The sequence below is a fragment of the Mustela nigripes genome, chromosome 13, assembly GCF_022355385.1.
Source record: "Mustela nigripes isolate SB6536 chromosome 13, MUSNIG.SB6536, whole genome shotgun sequence".
NCBI classification, from domain to species: domain Eukaryota; kingdom Metazoa; phylum Chordata; class Mammalia; order Carnivora; family Mustelidae; genus Mustela; species Mustela nigripes.
The window spans coordinates 28285796-28308829 of record NC_081569.1 but is presented as its reverse complement, the minus strand read 5'-3'; the positions used below and the strand labels follow the sequence as shown (position 1 = coordinate 28308829).

The window sequence follows — 23034 nt, the reverse complement described above, 5'->3', positions numbered from 1 at the left end:
GACAGGACCTGTTTCTCACTTAATTTTGACGTAGGAAGGCTGGGTCTGAGGTCCCAGAGGAGGCCTTGAAGGACCAGTCAAGAAAGCGCTTGTCTTAGGGCAGGATAGAAATCAAACACGAGCCTAGAGAAAGTGAGAGCAGAGTTTATAGTGAGTAGTGTAAGTGACAGTGTACAGCAGATGGAGGTTCTGGGAGACTCAGAAAAGCAGAAGTGAGGCTTCCCGCTGCTTGGGGTTAGGAGTTTATATTGGAAAGGGGTGCATGTTCCTTCGGAACCCAGGGTAGGGTCTGATCAAAGGTGTCAGCTGAACAGTAAGTGTTTTCCCATAAATCACCGAAGGTAAGGGGGTATTGGCACAAACTGAGGTTTGAAGCCATTGTCCTGGAGGTTTGAAGCCATTGTCCTGGATCATGCTCACGATCTCTTTCTTCTCAGATGTTATCAGGTATGTGGGGGCCCAGGGTAGAACTCTGAGAATGGTTAACTTTCTTGCTTCCCCCGTGGGGAATCATAGCTGCTTTGGTTTACTCGGATGCAAGGTGAGATAGATAGCATGAGAAAATGGGGTCTAGCAGAGAAACAGGAGAGTCCGTTCGGTTTCTCTGTCTCAGTTTTGTTTGCCTAGCCCTGGCATAGGTCCTGCCAGATTTGCCATAGAATAGGTGTTCCATATTTTTGAATTAGATTAACACATAGTGAAGTAGTTAGCATTTATAACAGGAGTTGCATTCTAGATAGAAAAGTAGCTACTCATATCCACAGTGAGATTTTGACATGGTTAGAATAAGCCAGTGTATGGGGGAAGATAGAATCTGTATAACTTGATGATTGATTAGATGTTGGTTGAGGGGAAAACAGTATGTAGGGAAAGAAAATTGGGCAATTAAATGGGCAGAGCTGTTTATCTCCAATGCATGTTTGGGTTTAGAAGGAATTTGTGGACTGTCTGGTGGTTCAGTCGGTTAAGCGTCCAACTCTTGATTTCAACTCAGGGCATGATCTTGGGGTTGTGAGATTGAGTCCTGTGTCAGACTCACGATGACATGTGAAACCTGCTTAGGAGTCTCTCTCTGCCACCCCCCCACCCCCGGCCATAATTAAATAAATAAATAAATAAATAAGCAAATACATAAAACAGAAAGAAGTTGTGGGATGGGAAATTGATAGTTTCTTAAAATATCTAGTTTGAGGTTTTTCTGAGGTATTCAAGTGGAGATGTGCAGATCTGTATGCAGTTTTTGGAGAGAGGTAGAAGCTTGAGAGAGAAAGATTTTGAGGTTAATAGTTTTTGGGGAGTGGTTGAAGAAGGAATTGCTCAGGATTCAGGACAGAACCCCTGAGCATATCTAGTTTTAGCAGACACGTACAGAGAAAGGCACTGGGAGAAAGAGATTGAGAAGGAGAAACTGAGTGTTAACAAAGGATTTTACAGCAACACCCTTGGTTTCATCTCTGTCTAGAGACCAGATTTTCCTTTCAGCACCCTGTATTTGATCTTGTCCCCAGACCTTTTTTTGTTTCCAGCATTCTCTGCTGGGAGAGATTGTGGATGAAAAATAGTTTTATTTTTGAACGCAGCAATTGCTGGTTTCTTTCAATTTCCTCTAAATTCCATTTGAAAACAGAAGACTTTCTTCTTTAGCACATCTCTCCAGCTGCACCTTATGTTATATATATATAAAAGAAAGCAGTTGACACTTCGGACTTTCTGCTTGGAAATTACTTTAGCTAGAAGTAACAGTTCATTGTCAGCATTTTTTTTTTTTTTTGACTTATCACAAGCAACAGTTTTGCAAAATTTTCTGCCCTTTTGTAACGGTCTTTTTTCCTCCAGCTTCTGGTAACAGTTTACTCCCTCTCCTTTAAGGCCTTCTCAGTAGCCTCTTCCATGCTCATCAGATTTTTGCTGTAAGATCCTTGTGGTCCTTCCTGTTCATTTCTGCTACCCAGTCCCACAGCTGGTGTCCCTGTCTTACATTTTTATTATGGCAGCATTCCAGTTCCCGGTGTCAGATTCTGTTCTGGAAACTATCACTGTTTAACAAATTGCTCCAAGCCTCGTCTCAGAACCTGCATCACTTTTCCTAACCAAACCTGGGAAGTCACTCCTGGTTGCTTTACCACACACTCTTGGTTACAATCAAGTTCAGTGCCAGCTTGGATTTAAGAAGGGAATCAGACTCCATATCTTTGTGGGTGAGCTACAAATTTACACCATTAGAAGAGCATGTGGGTGGGAGATATTTTTGCAGCATATTTGGAAAAAGTCTGCCGCAGATGGATAAAATGAAATGCATAGGATTACAAGGGAAACCAATTATATTAAAGTTTTTGTGTTTTTGTTTTTAATTTGAGAGAGAGCTAAAGAGAGTGCAAATGGATGGAAGGGGCAGAGGGAGAGGGAGAAGCAGACTCCCCACTGAGCATGGAGCCAGATTCAGGGCTCAATCCCAGGACCCTGAAATCATGATCTGAGCCGCCTAGCCACCCCTATCTTAAAGTTTTATTACCAAGCTAATTGTACTAATAAAGTATTATGTGTGTGTTTAACATGATACACGACAAGGTATAGTAGCAGGCCTATAGTAATTTAGTAAATATAGTATTAGAAATTTTAGAGGTTGGAGGAAATAAAGAAATAATGTATTTTCTCATCCAAGTTCATAGGTCTTCTGAGTTTTATCCACAGTCCCTCTAGCCTCTAGATGAAGAGCCCTTGGATTAATGTTATGGTGTGAAGAGAAGTCACATTGCTGTGGCCTGGGGTGAGGGGAAGGCAGAGACTATGGGGGAGGACACCATAGAGTAAGTTCTGTATACTAGCAGAACTAGTATAGTATAGTATAGTATACAGAACTAGCAGAAGTCTGGAGGAAATATGTGAACGTTGAGAATAGGGTGGGGAGAAAAAAAAGGTAATGAAGCATTGGCAGGAAAAAGTAACTGACGTAAGAAGACAAACTTTGCCTAGTTTACAGTTTTGTTTAGTGCCTTCTTCGGACCAATCATTCTCCTGATGATAGAAAAGTGGAATGAGAATGAAATGCAGTTATATATGTGATTTCTGCTAATATGGAGTTAACTTTTTCTAAGTACCTTGTTTAGCATATGTAATTAATACTTGTATTGCTTTTGCCACAGAGTGACATGAAGGCTAAAGAGCTTCTTTTTCATGGTTATTTGAGGGTGATACTGAAAAGCAGTGCCTGTGTGTGCTGCTTCCGTGCTTACAGCTGGATGGAAATTGGCCTCAGAGGGTCCATGGTTTTCTTTGTCATTAGCCAACAGATGCTTGCTACAGTGTTTTGCTCACTGAGTCTTTATTTAATGTGAGGGTAATGCATCTCTGTACACTAATGAGCAGAGCTCTGGAATACAGTAGCTCATTTATGTGTAACAAATACCTGCCTTTGGCCACACATTGATCCTTTACTAAATGATATTTACCCCCCTAAACCAAGCTGTTTTCAACACCTGGTTGGCATATCTATCTTCATGTTGCTTTAACTTTCTAGTAAGTTGAACCTGAATTTAGTATTTCTATCTTATAGGAGAAACCTTTTTTTCTTTTTTTTCTGTTAAAGAATTACTTCAGTTCTTCTTGAAACAATAAAAGTTTTAAAACTTCAGGTTGGTACTATAATTCATAAAAAAACCTTAGGTTTTAGGCACACATAAACATTTATACATGAGTATGTCATGAAATTGCTAATTCACAATATTATATAATTAATATAGTACTTACATACTAATATGTAAATGTATATACTCATATATGATTATATATACATCTTACCACAATGAAAATATTTTGAAGTATATAAATTATATGCGATATATGTAACATATGTAATGTTGCAGATATACATTATATAGATCTTTTTATTGTGGTAAAATGTTCAAGCTCTCTCCATAGCCCCCATCTTTCCTCTTAGCTACTCTTCAGGTCTAGGGGGTGCACATCTGCATGAAGACTTGTTCTAGAAATGGACTCTGTCATTTGAACTAGGCATTCTGGAGTTCTAGGTAGGTGAAAAGTGGTCTCTGTGGGTGAGACCCAGCAAGATACTTCCTCTTGACCTTTGTATCACTCATTACATAGAGAATGGTGTGGCCTCATAAGGATTAAATCTGTTGCTTTCATCTAAGGGTAGTAGTGATTTTTAATAATCTTTTTTTAAGTCTCTATTTATTTATCTCTATACCCAATGTGGGGCTTGCACTCACCGCTCCGAGATTAGGAGTCACATAGTACTCTGACTCAGCCAGTCAGGCACCCTTTAATAATCTTTCAGTAGAACTACCAAACTTGATTGCTCAAACCTGTTTCCTTCCTTTTGTTCTATATATGGTCCTTCAGAGTTCTCAGATTAAATTTCAGTGTTGGGGGCAGGGGTTCCCACACACAACACCAAGCAATTCTCAGAGTAGGATTTCTGAGAATTCAACTCAATTCTGACACCATCAGCTCAGAGATAGCATCAGATTTCATAGGTTAAGGGTTCAGTCCTGCAAGACTGCCCTCACCCTCTAATTCAGACACCAGTCACAAGCCCCAGGCTCTTACCTGTGCTTCTGACCAACCAGGTACATATTGTAGGTTCCAACAACCTCCTCTTTAGGTTCAATGAATTTGCTAGAACAGCTCACAGAACACAGGAAAACACATAGTTACATTTACCAGTTTATTAAAGGATATGATAAAGTATATGAATCAATGTCCATATGAAGAGCTGCCTAAGGTGACGTCCCTGACAAAGGAGCTTCTGTCCTCATGGACCTTGGGGCCTGGCTCAACATTCTGCCCCTCCCCCCCCAACATGGAATCTCTCTGAAAAGGAGGACTAAGACAGCTGTCTTCTTGGGTTTTTATGGAGGCTTCATTACATAGTCACAATTGACTAAGTCACTGGCCATTGGTTGATTCAACCTCCAGCTCCTCTCCCTTCCCCACTCTGGGATGGAGTGAGGGTGATTGAAAGTTCCAATGCTCTGATTACATGGTTGGTCCTCCTGGCAACAAATCCCTGCCTTGGGTGGGGTCCAGAAGTCACCTTCATTAATAATAGGATATCCGGGGTGCCTGGGTGGCTCAGTGGATTAAGCCGCTGCCTTCGGCTCAGGTCATGATCTCAGTGTCCTGGGATCGAGCCCCACATCAGGCTCTCTGCTCAGCAGGGAGCCTGTTTCCCCCTCTGTCTCTGCCTGCCTCTCTGCCTACTTGTGATCTCTCTCTCTGTCAAATAAAATAAATAAAATCTTTTTAAAAAAAATAATACAACATCCATTTCACTTCTATGGCCTGAAGTGTTTTCAGGAACTAGGGCTGAAGACCAAATATATTTGAGAAATATATTTTGGTCATTCAGATGATAACAAATCACTGTAAATCGTTATATCTTATAGGAGATATGGCCAGAAGGATTTTTCTAAAGCAAAAATCAATCACATTCCTGCTTGGAACCTTTTTTATTTATTAGAGAGAGAGAAAAAGAGATAGATGGGGGTGGGGGTGGGAGAGGAGGAACAGAGGGAGAGGGACAAGCAAACTCTGTGCTGAGTGCAGAGCCTGAGTGGGGCCTGATCTCAAGACCCTGAGATCATGACCTGAGCCAAAACCAAGAGTTGGACACTTAACCAAATGAGCCACCCAGGCATCCCTCCTGCTTGAAACTTTTCAGTGCTTCACATTTTCTTTGGGATAAAGTCTGAACTTCCTCAGTTTCTTCACTGAAGATCCTTTGTTCCCCATTCTGGTGATCGCTTATTATTTCATCTTTATTTATTTTGGACTATGTTGTTGCCATGCCAAACAAGTACTCTTTTCTAACTATACAACTTTGCACAGGCTGTAGATCTGTCATGCTTCCCTTTCCTTGCAATCTGTAATGTATCAACTAAACTCCTTATAACACTCAGTGAAAAAATTAGGTTGTCTGACAAGCCTCTTTTCACTTCCTCAGGAAGAATTAAGTCCTTTCCCTTTCTATATTTCCATTGTGATTTGTACACATTATATAATATTTGCACATCTGTAAGCCATACCTTCTACCTCCAAAAGCAAGGGCTAATGTAATTCAGCTTGGTGTTTCCAAGTATTTCCACTCAGAGTGCCTGGCACACAATAAGTGCTCAATATATGTGTGTTGAATGAATATTGTTGTTGTTTTTAATTAATTAATTTGAGAGCGGGAGGGAGAGAATGTGTGCTAGTGAGCAGAGGAGGGGCGGAGGGAGAGAGAGTCCTAAGCAGACTCCCTGCTGAGCATGGGGCTGAATCTCCAGACCCTGAGATCATGAAGCCTGAGCTGAAATCGAAGAGGCAGATGCTCAACCAACTGAGCCACCCAGGCAGTCCAGTATATTGTAATTAGTAGAGTAGTTTAAGTGTGAATTGCTCTTAACAGAAGAATATGTTTATACTCTTGAATGGCCAAGGTAATTGAGGAATGAAGAATTCTAGTAATTGATTATGCTATGTAATAGCCAAATACAAATTATCTTTAGATAATTTTAATACAAAAATAATGGGTTATACAGAATTTATCTGTCTTTATTATAAGGTGCTTCCACTTGATCATTCTGAGTTGTACAGCTCTTTTAGAGCTGTGGCCAAGGAAGCTGTAAGAAATCACGTAGTGTGCTTTGTCACAAGCTGGGGGTGTTTTCCAGTTGAGTTTCTAACACACTTACTTATTTTGCTTCCCTAAAGAGTTCACAATTACCTTATTATCAAATGCAGTTTTAAAAATGCTCAGAAAACAGGCAGCATACTTTATGGTGTGTGTCTCAGTTCAGCAGACAGTTTGCTACATTTGGGCTGTGCCCTCTTCTCTATTCAGTGACAGTCCTTGCTGAGCCCAAGTGAAGTCTTATGAACTGAGCTAAGCAGTTAATTAGATGGTGTTCTCTGGCCATGACTATTTCAAGAGTGCTTGATCTCCACCCAAATTATATATTTATTCTTCTCTCATTCATGTGCAAGTAATATGAGTGGTTGCTGCTCATTTGTGTATTAATTTAGTGTTTCTCTTCTGCTGTCACCTGCTCAACCACAGTGTTGCCAATTATTATTTGCAAGACTCAGAAATTACTTTTATGCATGTGGACCTGCATTTTCATATCTTTGAAAGTGACTTTTGACGGAGGCCTCTTTGGAATAGAGAAAATGCTCTCACTATATTTGTATAAATGATCTGAAAACCATCATGGTGGCTGAGCTCTGCCTTCCTGCATTGCTGTGTCATGTTCTCTTGTTAAACCTAGAAATCTTGCTGCAAAGCTTGATCCTTTTTAAAGCAGTTGTATATTTTCTCAGTGACATCCAGAAACATGTAATGTAAGTATGACTGTTACTTAGTTACTGTATTGTTTACTTGGCTCATCTCCATATGAATCCCTTTCTTTTCATCAGTTTCTCAGTCAATCTCTCCCTTTAGCTGAATAATAATGAAGTATTTGTAACATAATTATTTTGTGAAAATGAATCATCTTGACTTAAATACAAGAACGGTTAACCTGAAAATCCTACATGAAAGAAAATAAAGGATTGATGAAGTAATTTTTAAGGATGTGTTTATTAGAGTCATTAGTGATAGAAACAATAGACTTCTTGATTGAGTATGATAAAATATTCAGCAACTCACTAACCCAGCTGTTCTGTCTAAATAATCTGTGAATAAACAATAAAAATAATCCTTGCTACCTTATATTAAGCCTGTATCAGTAGAGGTTTTAATCTGGGAATATATCAAAAGATTTGTCTTTGATGTGAGCATTTTAATGTTAAGAAGCTGACTGATTCTATTTAAACACAATACAAACATTTATGTCTTTATAGTATGACTTTAAAAAATAATTATTACATGAATTGGGGTACCTGGGTGGCTCAGTCATAATTAAGCATCTGCCTCTGTCTCAAGTCATGATCCCACGTTCTGGGATTCCCACGTTGGGCTCTCTGCTGGGTGGGGAGCCTGCTTCTCTCTGTCCTTCTGATGCTTCCCCTGCTTGGGTTTGCTCTCTCTCCCCACCTCTCTCTCCCGTTGTCTCTCTCTCCCTGTCAAATAAATAAATAAAATCTTAAAAAAATAAAAATTATTACCTGAATTAAAAAATATGATTGCTTGCTAAGGCATACTTTTTTTTTTTTCCCTAAGTCAAGTTATGAATGAGAAAGATTTTCAGTCACTATTTTAAGAGAAGCAGTATTCATAGGCGCCTGTGTGGCTCATTCAGTTACGCATCTGCCTTCAGCTCAGGTTATGATTCCAGGGTCCTGGGATTGAGTCCTGCATCTAGCTCCCTGCTCAATGGGAGTCTCCCTCTCCTTCTCCTGCCCTCTGTACTCTCCCCACCCCTAATAAATAAATAAAATCTTAAAAAAAAAAAAAGAGCAAGAGAACAGTATGTAGTGTTGTAGGTTTTACTTGTGGTTCATCACGAACTACTAGCTGGCTATCTTTGGTAAGCCTTGGGCTTTCTCAGCAGTCAAATTAACTATTTTATAATGCAGATTAGTTGGCTCTTCAGTGCGTTAAAGTGCTCTGTAAATATATACCACATTTAGAAATTTAAATAAGATTTTAGCCCCTTTTCTGCCTGCTTTTTGACATGGGGCTTGTCACTTAAATTCTGAGTTTTTGTTCTTTATAGGTAAAGCAGGAGTTTGGCCTGTATATTCAACTCCAGAGGTATTACTTACATTGTGGTTAGCTCTTATAACCTGTAATTTAGATTATTTGTCTTTTTTTTTAACATATATTTGCTTTTATTCCCCCTATGATGATTACCAATAATAATACTGCAATGCATTAACCTTCACTTATTACATTTTATTTAATCTTTCTGTTGTGAGAGTAGATGGTAGTAGCCTCATCTTACTGATCTAGAAGACTGTGGGTCAGGAAATGATAGAGGTGGGATTGTAGTCTCTGATGCCAGTGTTCTTTTTTATTAAAATTTAAACATGTAGCTCATATAGAGGCACATTGCCATGTACCTCATCTAAAACAAACTTCTGATCTCCATTGTTTTCCTATTCTCTCTCTCTCTCTTTTAAAGATTTTATTTATTTAATTATATATATAGAGAGAGATCACAAGTAGGCAGAGAGGCAGGCACAGAGAGGGGGAAGCAGGCTCCCCACCAAGCAGAGAGCCCGATGTGGGACTCAATCCCAGGACCCCAAGATCATGACCTGAGCTGAAGGCAGAGGTTTAACCCACTGAGCCACCCAGGCACTCCTCTTTTTTTTTTTTTTAAGGTGAATATTTAAGAGTCTTAGCAAAATGTTTTTGTGGAAAAAAATGCATCTATTTAGTAGCAGTAAGCATAGTTTGGGAATTTTAACATTATAGTACCATTACAAAAATCTGGTTAGCATTACACAACATGTACATATAGTTGGGAATCTTTGAATGATAGAAAATATAGTTTGTCCTTCAAATAGATGGTTTGTTCTGTTTAAATAGGTTTATTTTATTTTTAAAATAGAGCATCATTTAATGTTATACTTCTAAAACCAAAGGTTTGTTTTGTGCTTGCTAGAGAAGGAAAACAGGTGATCTCTAAGTACTTACTAAATTTTTTTTTTCTGTTTTTATAATCCTAATTTATTTTGTGATTCCAAGAAGATGGTTACATGTGGCAAAATTTTTTAAAATTGCTAAAAATTTCTATTCTAGGAAGGTATTGCTTTTTGTCTATTGTTTTATGTCTATTTTTACATTTAAATTTTAAAAAAGAAATCCTTGGACTATCTGAAATGAGTGGGTCAGGCGGGGATTAGGGCAAGCACATTCAGAAATATTTATTTCTGTCTTGAGTTCATTTATGAGTCCTACATTTTAACATTTCCTCTATGAGCCTCAAATGTCCCCTTGTCCAGGTGTACCCGTCCTGGACAGCAGTCTTACTTTGAATGCTGTTGCTTTGGGGGTGATTGACAGCACTGGTTCAACCATCACTCTGATGCTGATCCTTCCTGATTCAGAAACCTCTTCTCCTGGGACATTTCTTTAACTTGTGTTTCTCTTTTTTCTGTTGAAAGATTCTTGGTGGTCATTACTAGTCCAAGTGTGAGTTCCCATGAGTAGCTCATTGGTCACAGTTTTTATTTTTATCTTTCCAAATGATGACTTTGAAATGGCTATGGCAATTTGAGGGGGCTATCTGCTGCCATTCTTAACCCTGTTCACAAAACATGAGGCACCTCAGCCTTTTTTTCTGTTCTGTGCATATACCAAGTTCATTCCAGCTTCAGGGTGGTCTTTTACTTGTCCCTCTGGGGGAAATGGTCTTCCTTCAGACTGTTGCTTGACTGTGTCCTCCTTGACATTTAAGTCTCAGCTTACATGTCCCTTGTTCAAAGAGGTTTCCCTTGACCACTCACTATAAATGATCATTCCTCCAACACTCTTTATTACGTGGCCATGTTTTATTTTCGTCTTTGTACCTAATGACTGAGCAAGAGTTATTTATTTCTCTTTTATCTTCTCTGATGGGGACAGGGACATTGTTCACTCCTATATTGCTAGCACCTAAGAACAGTGTCTGCCACAGTAGGAATTCCAGTAAATACTTGTTGAATGACCAAATGAAGGCATACTTTTCTCTTAGCTATTTGTAAAATTCTTTTGTTTTCTTTTTTGGTAGTCAGGAAGGTCCAATTAATGTTTATGTACTTTTGACATTTTCGTCTTCCTTTACTGTTCTGTTCCCTAGTTGAATTCTTCAGAGGAAGGGGGAAAGAGCCTTTTAGTTTTCAAACTCTTGAGATGTGACTGTTTCAATTTATCTACTGCTTGCCAGGTATGTGTGTGAGATGCTGCACCTAGTCACAAATGCAATTAACAGGTATGAAAATTGGCTCCTAACAGCTGCTTCAGTCCTGCTTGAGCTGGCCCCTTCCCCAGGGGACAGTCTCTGTCAGCCTAGCAAAATGAAATTGCCTTCCCATAAATATTTTTTTCAAGGATTATAGAAGAGAAACAAATCTAGGTTTATAAAATGAGTTGAAATGTGTCAACAGGATAGAACAGACTAATGACCTGCTGCAGCAATTTGAATTCTGAGGCACAGCAGCAGTGTTTATCTTCAGAAGAGTTGACATTGAAACTGTAGCTCTTTTAGTTCTATTGAAATGACTTTATTATGCCAAAAGGGTAGAGTTAATAACTTATTTATTGGTGTTGGTGAGGAAAGTGACAATTCTATAAAATATAATTTTTGACCCTCAGAGCTTTGGTTTATAGCACAGATTTTGAGTCCTTGCTCTTTCAGTTAACCCTGTGGAAAGGGCAGGTTTTGGAAAGAATGTGACTTGATCTCCTTTCCATTTTATTCACCAACTGTTTAATTCATTCAGCGTGCGTTGCTCTTGACAGTGATAGAAGATGTTAACCATTTCTATGTGCCATAACCAGTATATTCATTTTAAAAATAGATGTAAGTAGGTTTTATATGAATAGTATGCTAGTTCTGAGTTTTGTAGTCACGTATGCCTCAATGTTAGCAAACATTACATTCTGCTTTTCTCCTTTTTTTTTTTTTAAATTAACATATAATGTATTATTAGCCCCAGGGGTACAGGTCTGTGAATCGTCAGGCTTTCACACTTCACAGTACTCACCATAGCACATACCCTCCCCAATGTCCATAACCCCACCACTCTCTCCCTTACTCCCCTCCCCCTGGCAACCTTCAGTTTGTTTTGTGAGATTAAGAGTCACTTATTATTTGTCTCCCTCCCGATCCCATCTTGTTTCATTTTTTTCCTTCCCTACTCCCCAAGCCCCTCACGTTGCTGCTCAGATTCCTCATATCAGGGAGATCATAGGATAATCGTCTTTCTCTGATTGACTTATTTCGCTCAGCATGATACTCTCTAGTTCCATCCACATCATCGCAAAAGGCAAGATTTCATTTCTTTTGATGGCTGCATAGTATTCCATTGTGTATATATATACCACCTCTTCTTTATCCATTCATCTGCTGATGGACATCTAGTTTCTTTCCATAGTTTGGCTGTTGTGGACGTTGCTGCTATAAACACTCGGGTGCACATGCCCCTTCAGATCACCATATTTGTACCTTTAGGGTAAATACCCAGTAGTGCAATTGCTGGGTCATAGGGTAGCTCTATTTTCAACTTTTTGAGGAACCTCCATGCTGTTTTCCAGAGTGGCTGCATCAGCTTGCATTCCCACCAACAGTGTAAGAGGGTTTCCCTTTCTCCACATCCTCACCCGCATCTGTCATTTCCTGACTTGTTAATTTTAGCTATTCTGACTGGTGTGAGGTGGTATCTCATGGTGGTTTTGATTTGTATTTCCCTGATGCCGAGTGATGTGGAGCACTTTTTCATGTGTCTGTTGGCCATCTGGATGTCTCCTTTGCAGAAATGTCTGTTCGTGTCCTTTGCCCATTTCTTGATTGGATTATCTGTTCTTTGGGTGTTGAGTTTAGTAACTTCTTTATAGATTTTGGACACTAGCCCTTTATCTGATATGTCATTTGCAAATATCTTCTCCCATTCTGTCAGTTGTCTTTTTTTTTTTTTGTCTTTTGTTTTTGTTGACTGTTTCCTTTGCTGTGCAAAAGCTTTTGATCTTGATGAAGTCCCAATAGTTCATTTTTGCCCTTGCTTCCCTTGCCTTTGGCGATATTTCCAGGAAGAAGTTGCTGTGGCTGAGGTTGAAGAGGTTGCTGCCTGTGTTCTCCTCAAGGATTTCGATGGATTCCTGTCTCACATTGAGGTCTTTCATCCATTTGGAGTGTATCTTTGTGTGTGGTGTAAGGAAATGGTCCAGTTTCATTTTTCTGCATGTGACTGTCCAATTTTCCCAACACCGTTTGTTGAAGAGACTCTTTTTAAAACCATTCGACATTATTTCCTGCTTTGTTGAAGATTAGTTGACCATAGAGTTGAGGGTCTATTTCTGGGCTCTCTATTCTGTTCCATTGATCTATGTGTCTGTTTTTGTGCCAGTACCATACTATCTTGATGATGACAATTTTGTAATTAATAGAGCTTGAAGTCTGGAATTGTGATGCCACCAACTTTGGCTTTCTTTTTCAACATTCCTCTGACTATTCAAGGTCTTTTCTGGTTCTATATAAATTTTAGGATTGTTTGTTCCATTTCTTTTAAAAAAAAATGGATGGTATTTTGATAGGGATTGCATTAGATGTGTAGATTGCTTGGGTGGCATAGACATTTTCACAATATTTGTTCTTCCAATCCATGAGCGTGGAATATTTTTCCATTTCTTTGTGTCTTCCTCAATTTCTTTCATGAGTACTTTATAGTTTTCTGAGTACAGATTCTTTGCCTCTGTGGTTAGGTTTATTCTTAGATATCTTATGGTTTTGGGTGCAATTGTAAATGGGATTGACTCCTTAATTTCTCTTTCTTCTGTCTTGCTGTTCATGTATAGAAATGCAACTGATCTTTGCCCAACGCAGAATTGCACTGCCCTTGCTAGGGCCCCGGGCTAAGTAATATGCTGGGGTACACTCTGGGGAGCTTTTGTTCCCTGAACTCTTTCCATAGAGCTCTGGAGGATAATGAAATGGCGGTCTTCCAATCTCCGGCTGGAGGAGCTGAGAGCTTGGGGCCCCTCTCCTCAGTGGGCCCTTGGAGAAAAGCCATCAATCACTCCCATCTCCCTGGTCGCCGGCATGCTCTGAGCTCACCTGGCCTGTGATCGAGCATTTATGTCTCTGGCACATGGCTCTGTTTGGAGTCTCCAAATCCATCAGATTCCTTCCATGCATTCTGTGCTGCTCCCCCTGGAGGAGGAAGCGAGTCTCCCTGGATCTGCCACTTATGGGGTCCCTGCTCGAAGAGCAGTGACCTAACTGTGCCGTGGTTCACAGTTTACAGTAATCCCAAACTGAGAGCTCACTCCACGGCTCCTTCTCTGTAGCTCGCTTTCCCTCTCTAATACCTGTGAGCTCTGTTACACTCAGATACCCCGATCCTTCTGTGATCCTGCGGGACCTGAGACCACACTGTTTCTGTGAGGGCTCCATCCCTGCTTAGCCTCTGGAGCAATGTCCCTCAGTGGAGCAGACATTTAAATGTTCGAATTTTGTGCTCCGCCGTCTGACGCTTGCTGGGAGCCGGCCCCTCCTCTCGTGGTCTATCTTTCCACCCCTTCGGCTTTACTTCTCCACAAGTCCTATCTTTCAGAAAGTGGTGATTTTCTGTTTCTACAATTGCTCTTCTTCTCTTCGATCTCTTGTTGGGTTTGTAGGTGTTCGGAATGGTTTGATAACTATCTAACGGGACTTCTGTGACCTGATGTCAACTCAGTCTGCTACTCCTCTACCATCTTGACTCACAGGCCTGATTTTCTCCTTTTTGATAAAGTTTATTTTCAGAATTTGAGCTAATTGTGCTCCCCATAAAAGTCACCTTCTGATCAATACTCCCTTCTGTTCATTGCTTTATAATCTCTGGCCTTTCATGAAACTAAAAGTTTGTGTCATTAAATTGTGCTTTGAATCAGAAGTTTCTTCTATGAGAGTATTAACTTAGGTTTTGGATGAATGAGCTGTGTGTTTGTTGTGCTACTGTTGTGCTACTGACTTATGGTGGATCCCTAGATAGCTACAGGACGGGGTCTGGTCACCGGAAATAGCAACCATATAATTAGCAGCTTGGGACCTCAGGCCAGTCTGACCTCATAGGAGGTGGATAAGATTTGGAGATGGAGTTCAGTCATGTGATCATCCTGTGATTTAATAATTCATGATTATTTAATGAAATCCAAATAAGAGCTCTGGATACCAAAGGAGACCTCCTAATTGGTGAATATACTGATATACTGGGAGGACGACACATGGACTCATGGGGAGAGGGCATGGAAATCCTTCATTTGGGGACCTCCACCCTCCACCTCAGACCCTGCCTGTGTGTTTCCTCTATAATAAAACTACAATTATATGTATAATGCTTTCCTGAGTTCTGTGAGTTGTCCCAGCAAATTATCAAACTGAAGAGCATAGGAATCCCTGAATTTATGGTCATTTGATTGGAAATGCTGGTGGCCTGGGGACCCCTGAAGTACAGCTGGCATTTAAAATAAATGCAGTCTTGGGGCGCCTGGGTGGCTCAGTGGCTTAAGCCGCTGCCTTCAGCTCAGGTCATGATCTCAGGGTCCTGGGATCGAGCCCCGCATAGGGCTCTCTGCTCAGCGGGGAGCCTGCTTCCTCCTCTCTCTCTGCCTGCCTCTCTGCCTACTTGTGATCTCTCTCTCTCTGTCATATAAATAAATAAATAAATAAATCTTTAAAAAAAATAAAATTAAATAAATGCAGTCTTGTTTGAAATAATGCCCTTTGTACTTGTGGATGCTGTAGTACCTCTGGGTGGTTAGTGCTTGAATTGAACTTTGCAGTACACTTATTTAGGGTTGAAATAGAATATTTATTTGTTATAATTAATTAACTAATATTAATATATTATTATAAAGTTCATAGTCTGCTTTAAGGTTCATTCTTTATGTTGTACAGTTTCATGACTTTTGACAAATTCATAATGTCATGGGTCTATCATTACAGTTTCATACAGAATAGTTTCAGTGATCAGTAAATCCCATGTTCCACTTATTCATCCCTCCTCCACTTGCTCCCGTACTCCTAACACTACCCTCATCTTTTCACCATCTCTGTAGTTTTGTCTTTTCAGACTGCCAAATAGTTGGACTCATATATGATGTAGTCTTTTCAGACTGACTTATTTCACTTAGTATTATGCTTTTAAGTTTCTGTCATGTCTTTATGCAGCTTGATATGTCCTTTTTATTGCTGTATAATATTCCACTGTGTGGATTTATTACAATTTATGCATTCAGCAGTTGAAGGATATCGTGATTGCTTCTGAGTTTTGGCAATTATGAATAAAGTTGCTATTAACACTCATGTGCAGATTTTTCTGTGGACATTTGTTCTCAAATCATAGCCTGATTTTGGATCATATAGTAAGACTAAATTTCGCTTTGTAAGAAGCTGACAAACTGTTTTTGCAAAGTAGCTTACCATTTTGCATTCCCACTAAAATGAATGAGAGCTCCTGTTGCCCCACATCCTTGGCAGCATTTGGGGTTGTCAATGTTTTGAATTTTAGCCATTCTAAAATGTATGTAGTGTGGTATCTTTTTTTTTTTCCTAAGAGAGAGAGAGTGTGCATATGAGCAGGGGCTAGAGGAGCAGAGGGAGAGGAAGAGAGAGAATCTCAAGTGGATGCCATGCTTAGTGTGGAACTGAATGTGGGGCTTGATTTCAAGACCCCAAGTCCATGACCTGAGCCAAAACCAAGAGTTGGATGCTTAACTGACTGAGCCACCCAGGCATCCCTCTTGTTATTCTGATTTGAAGTTCCCTAATGGCATTTGATATTGAGCATCTTTTCATATGTTTATATTCTGTCCTTAAATCTTTTTTGGTTAGCTGTTTGTTCAGATCTGTTGTCCACTTCTTTTAAAGTATTTTTAAGAAATATTTATTTATTTGAGAGAGAGAGCCCATGTGCATGCAGGGGGAGAGGCAGAGGGACAAGAAGGAGCTGCTCAAGTGGATTCTGTGTAGAAAAAAAAGCCCCATGCCTTCCTCCATCTCATGACCCTGAGATCATGACCTGAGCTGAAACTAGCCCTATCCACTTTTTCTCTTTTTTTAAAGTAATATTTACATCCAACATGAGACTTGAACTCAAGACTTAGAGGTCAGGAGTTGCATGCTCCATCAGCTGAGCCAGACAGATGCCCTTTTTGTTTAGTTTTTAATCATGTTTTTGTTATTGTTGAGTGTGAGAGTTCTTTGTATATTTGGATAACAGTGTTTTTGTTTTTGTTTTTAGAGAGAGAGGCAGGGAGAGGAGCAGAAGGAGGACAGAATCTTAAGCATGTTCCATGCCCAGCATGGATCCTGACTCAGGGCTTGATCTCATGATCCTGAGACAATGACCTGAGTAGAATCCAAGAGTCAGTCACTTAACTGACTGAGCCATGGATGTGTCCCAACAGTGCTTTATCAGATATGTCTTTTGCAGATATTTTTTTCCCACTATGTAGCTTGTCTTTCCATTAACCATGTCTTTTGTAGAGTGGAAGTTTAAAAAAAATTTTTTAACCTATTTATTTATTTATTTATTTATTTATTACTTACTTATTTTACTTATTTTTACTTATTTTTTTTTACTTATTTATTTGACAGGCAGAGACCACAAGTAGGCAGAGAGGCAGGCAGAGAGGGAGTTGCAGGGAGGAAGCAGGCTCCCTGCTGAGCAGAGAGCCCGATGCGATGCGGGGATGCGGGGCTCGATCCCAAGATCCTGGGATCATGACCTGAGCCGAAGGCAGAGGCTTAACCCCTGAGCCACCCAGGTGCCCCGGAAGTTTTTAATTTTAATGACGTTCCTTAATTTCTTGGGTCAAGCTTTTGGTGTTTATCTAAAAACTTGTCACCAACCCAAGGTCACCTAGTTTTTGTTTTGTTTTTAGTGTCATCTTCCAGAAGTTTGCAGTTTTGTGTTTTACATTTAAGTTTTTGATCCCTTTTGAGTTAATTTTGTGTAAATTTCAAATTTTTTAAAAATTTGAAAATATTTCACAAATACACAGTGATATGAAAACTAGTATAATGACCCATATATAAAGTACCTAGCAAATGGCCTTATAAAACATTAACATTTTACCTTATAAATCTACATTAAATTTAAAATCAAGTTGAAACCCCTGTAAATTCCTCCTAATCTTATCCCTCTTCTAGGAAGTAATCAATTCTATCAATTTGGTATTTTTCAAATCCATGCAATGTTTTTATAGTTTATTAAATATTTATGTATCATAAATATTATTTATATAGCATACCATATATACAGTAGTGTATACATTATATCATATAATACTGTGTATAATTGGGATTATTTTTCAAGTTTTTAAAATATCACATTAACATTATGTATAGTACATATACTTTATCAACTTGTTTATTTCAAAACTGCATTGATTTTATGATTAAGAGGATTTTTTTAACTATAGGAAAGAATATGTTAATTGAGAGGTATATAATGTTAGAGAATTTATTATAAGTTCTAATTTTACCTTGGTTTGCCCTATTAGCACAAATAAATTTAGTTCTGATCTAAGGGTTAAATTTTTCAATGCTGGAATATTGTATCTTTAATATCTATATTGCGGCATGTTTTTTAGCAGTCTTACTAAATTAATATGTAAGGTGCTATTTTTTTATTTTAGGAAAATTTTTCGGTGTGTGTTTGACGGGGCTTTTTAGAATGCACACACAGGTTTATTAGATCATTGGTAGGGTGTTTTGCAGCTGCCCTGTTAAGGATACCAAAGAAACCAGAGAAACTTAATTATTTAAACTGTGCTGCTATTTGGTGAGCCTACCTTTTATAGATATCTTTCTGAGGGCTCTTTTTAAGTTGTGGGTTTCCTTTACTATAACCACCAGTTTCTGAAGAGAACACCACCATTTGTAGGTTTAATCAGAAGATCTCTACAATTCAGGCTGGAGGTAAAGGTGTAGCTAGCTTCCTCTCCTAGCTTGCGGAAAGTGACTTGATTCCTGTAGGGGGAAGGAAGGTTGAACCTAATTATATATGCTGATCTATCAGCCAGTTTCACCCAGTATAAGCAGAAACTGTCAATTCTTTGTAGAATGTTTTATGGCCTAAATTAAGTCTGTACCATACAAGATTGCGATCTTTAGAGAAGGTACTCCCATTGTCTACTGTGTTAATTGTACACACTAACATGTCACTGTTGATTTGATTATTATTGCTCATTTTATAACCTTTAACTGGTGTATAGTTTTGAGTTCTGTAGCAAAAAACAAAAATAAAAAAACAAAAAACAAAAAACAATTTGAATTTCTACTGTTTGTGCACATTTGAAAAATAATGACCTCCCTTTTCCCCCAGGATCATTTATTATAGGTTCCAGAAAGCTGTATAATGATATTTCCAATCCAGATTATTTTTCTATTGACATCTTGAAAAATCTATTATGTTGTAAACCATCATTGGCAGATTCGGTTGTAATTTAATGAGAACAGCCTAATATGCCAAGAGAAGTGACCTTCAAGCCCCTGCTCTTCCAACTCAACTCTTGCATGAAATGCTGAAATGGTTTCTCCCCTTGTGTCCTCTTCAAGGATGAAACATGTTCCAGGTTTTGTCTCCTCACCCCTCTTCTATTAAAACTGTTCATATTGGTGCTGTAATAATAAAGGGGCACTGAAAAATGACTTTTTCTTCTAAATTTTCTATAGTTTCATTTTTTATGTGATGCCATGGTTTTAGGTACCATCTTATTCAGGAATTGGTCTGTAGCAAATGTTTTGTAACATGATCTCTAAGATAAGGGAATAGATTAAAAATTGAGTTAGTATAGATTTTCTGTGCCAGAGTATAGTGTATTTTCTGTTTGGGATTTTACATTCAAGGTCTTTATATTACAGATGATGTATACAGATTAATCTCAGAATGTTATAGACCTATTAATTTCAGACAAATAGTCAAATTCTGAGTTAGGTTATGTACTTACTTTAGGTTATTGGTTATAATCTCAGTGATTATTCTTTCTTGATTTTATTTTATTTTTATTAATTTTTTATTTTTAGAGATTTTATTATTTTATATTTAGAGATTTTATTTATTTATTTGATAGAACACAAGGAAGCGGAGCAGGAGGGAGAGGGAGAGGGAGAAGCGTCCTCCCCGCTAAGAAGGGAGCCTGATGCAGGGCTCAATCCCAGGATTCTGGGATCATGACCTGGGCTGAAGGCAGGCCTTAACTGACTAAGTCACCCATGCCACCCCCATTTCTTCATTTTTAAAAGTCAATATTTACTGAAATTTTTTTCTCTTAAGTGAAATACTCCTGGCTTCTTAAAAAGTTAGTGATACTACTTTTGTCTTAGCATATATAGAACAGTTTCTTTTTCTTTTTTTTTAAAGTAGAGCTCTCATGACTGTATTGTCTTGTATTGTCTACAATTACACTGTAGAATGCAAACACCACACTAACAACATTGCTCCCTGAACGGTCACAATTTATAGACCAGGTACCTATAAGTCTTGGTTTTATTTTACGTTATTTTTATCTTTTTTTTTTTTCCTAAGAATGAGAGAGAGAGACAGAGCATGTGCTCAGTGGGGAGAAGCAGAGGGAGATGGCTGGCATTCTGAGGGCTAGACCCATCTCTTGACTTGTTATTTTGTTGTCTTCATCTTTACCTATCGCTACTCATTTTGCTTCCTCTCATAAATACCCATTCCAATCTAGTTAGTATATGTCTCCAGATATTTGTGTATCTTTGGAAGATATGTAGTGTTTTCTGTGCATAAGTTTTTAATTTTCATAAATAGCCTTTGGCTGTACATCTCATTTTATATTATCTTTTTAAATTCAGCTCTATATTTAAATGATCTATCTTTGTTGCTGTGTGTAATTCTGGTTCATTACTTCTAACAGCTGTAGAGTTTTCTATCATGTGCATGCTCTTATCCAGGCATACTCATTATGCATCTTACTTATATACTCCCCTAGTGACATTTATGTACTATAAACAATGCTGCAATAATAATATTCTTTATTTTATTTAATGGAGATATATGCTGAGGAGTGGTATTGGTGGGTTGTTGGGAGTCCATTACAAAGTTTACTAAGTATTGCCAAATTGTTCTATAGAACAACCAGGTTATACTTTTTAGAGCTGTACATGAAGATTCAGACCATTTTCCCCGTAAGCAACTTGGCAACCAAACTGGCCTGAAGAGTTGCTTTGATGGACATGAACTGATAAACTATGAATAAAGTAAAACCAAAGTAGTTTACTATCAGCCCTCTACATGAATGGAAAAGCTGCCTTGGTTCCTGATAGCGGTCCCTATAAAGGGAGGTTTTTTTATGAGAGAATATAAGGGTGAGCCCTCACTGCCAAATAACTCAGTCTGTTTAGCTCAGCAAGCTGTGAATATTAGATTCTTTGTGCCTAGCATGGTTCTTGTAATACAAATGTGAGTGAGACAGAATCTGCACCTGAAGCTCTTTGGTTGTGGGACAAAAGTGTACAGTACTTTGTGGTTATCTTTTAGGGGTGATCTCTTTGCTTCTTCTGTGAGAAGTTGATTCTGGTTATAGCAGCCCTCCTTGGGTCACTGTTATTCTTTCTACCTTTCTTTCTAAAATTAAGACTTATGGGGTGCCTGAGTGGCTCAGTTGCTTAAGTGTCCAACATTTGATTTTGTCTTGGGTCATGAGGTTGACCCCCCCGCCCAGTCAGGCACTGTGCTGGATATGGAGCCTTCTAAAGATTCTGTTTCTCTCTCTCCCTCTGCTTCTCCCCACTGAGCACATGCTCTGTCTCTCTCTCTCATTCTTAGGAAAAAAAAAAAAAAGTTAAAAATAACGTAAAATAAAACCAAGACTTATAGGTACCTGGTCTATAAATTGTGACCGTTCAGGGTCCCACCAGTCCATCATCCTACCTGCCTTGGTAAAAGATTCCCTAGGGAGCAATGTTGTTAGTGTGGTGTTTGCATTCTACAGTGTAATGATTGGGATGGCATGTTATAAGTCCCTTTGAATTGGTAAAGTGGAAATCAGAAAATACTACCTAGAAGTATGAATTAATTAAATGTAGTAAGAGCCAGTGTGATGTATAATGGCAATAATACAGATAATAGTGTTAGGCAAAATAGCAGACAAAACACATTTCCCAATCTTTACTCAATTCCAGTTGAAAAGACCAGTAGCTAAATAAATAGGTGGGAAGAAACTTGGATATGTCTTAGAAACTAGAGCTTGAGGCTGCTCATATGCCAAAACACTCAGGATAATTTTTGGTAGGCAGTTCTCCAAGGTAAGAGAACTCCTAACCTGGGAGGGACAGGGACATCTGGCCGGTTCAATCAGTAGAGCATGCAATTCTTGATCTCTATACCCATGTTGTAGAGATTACTTAAAAAAATAATAATAAAAATAAAATATACCCAATAAGTTAAAAAATATATTAACTTGGAGGGGCAACATCTTGATGAGTGGTCTCACAAATCACAATATTTAAATTTCTCTCTTGCCTCTTAGACCAGAAGTATTTGTACTTAGTACAAATAGTGTTCAGAGACCCAGAGTTTGCGGCTAGTACCCCCCTGGAAGGTGCCTATCCACTCTCCCCAGATCGCTTAATCTCCCAATTAGTAATCTAGTGAGGTTTGTGTTCCAAAAAAAGATCCAGTCATTAAAAGCCGTGAAAGCTGAATAGCAGTTACAAGAAGAGAGCAATCTGATGGGATTGTAAGGGATGGAAAATATAGTTACCAAATTAAAATCTGCTAGGAGGGCGCCTGGGTGGCTCAGTGGGTTAAGCCTCTGCCTTCGGCTTAGGTCATGATCTCAGGGTCCTGGGATTGAGTCCCACATCGGGATCTCTGCTTGGCAGGGAGCCTGCTTCCTCCTCTCTCTCTCTGCCTGCCTCTCTGCCTACTTATGATCTCGCTCTGTCAAATAAATAAATAAAATCTTTTAAAAAAAATCTGCAATGAATGCAGTGAATAGCAAATTAGACAGTGAGAAAGACAAACTTGTGAAATATTTTCCAAAGTATAAAGGCAAAAGTTGGGGAAATAAAAATGATTGGAAAATAAGACAAATGGAGGAAAAGTCAGAAGATAAAATGTACAAATAATAGGAATTTCAGAAAGAGAGCATATGCATTTTTAGATAAATAATAGAAAACATTACTGACTCAAAATTAATGAGAAATATGAAAGTATATTCTTCTGGACTTTTCAAATTTGGAGGCATTTCTGCTAACAACATTATGAAAGAAACTGAATTGATGGTGGCACAGAGAGGCAACCTCTAAATTCTCCCATGAAAGAGGTGACTGCCTGGGCTCTAAGTAGAAGAGATGCTGAGTAAATCCCACTAAATGTCCTCTGTTTCTGAGGAATAAAAACAAGCAGGAAGAGCAGGTAGAAGGCCAGCAAGAT

At 38.7% G+C, this 23034-nt stretch overlaps 1 protein-coding gene across 4 annotated transcripts in view; it reads left to right on the top strand.

The window, feature by feature from the left end:
- PEAK1 (pseudopodium enriched atypical kinase 1) overlaps positions 1 to 23034 on the top strand; it is a 312205-nt gene that overhangs the window by 56911 nt on the left and 232260 nt on the right. The window contains exon 1 of one of the 4 annotated variants that reach the window (XM_059371771.1): positions 12676 to 12760. The exons of the other annotated variants lie outside the window; for them this stretch is intronic. The gene's annotated coding sequence lies outside the window, so the exon portion shown is untranslated. Of the gene's footprint in view, positions 1 to 12675; positions 12761 to 23034 lie in introns of those variants that run through there. 4 annotated transcript variants of the gene reach the window in all.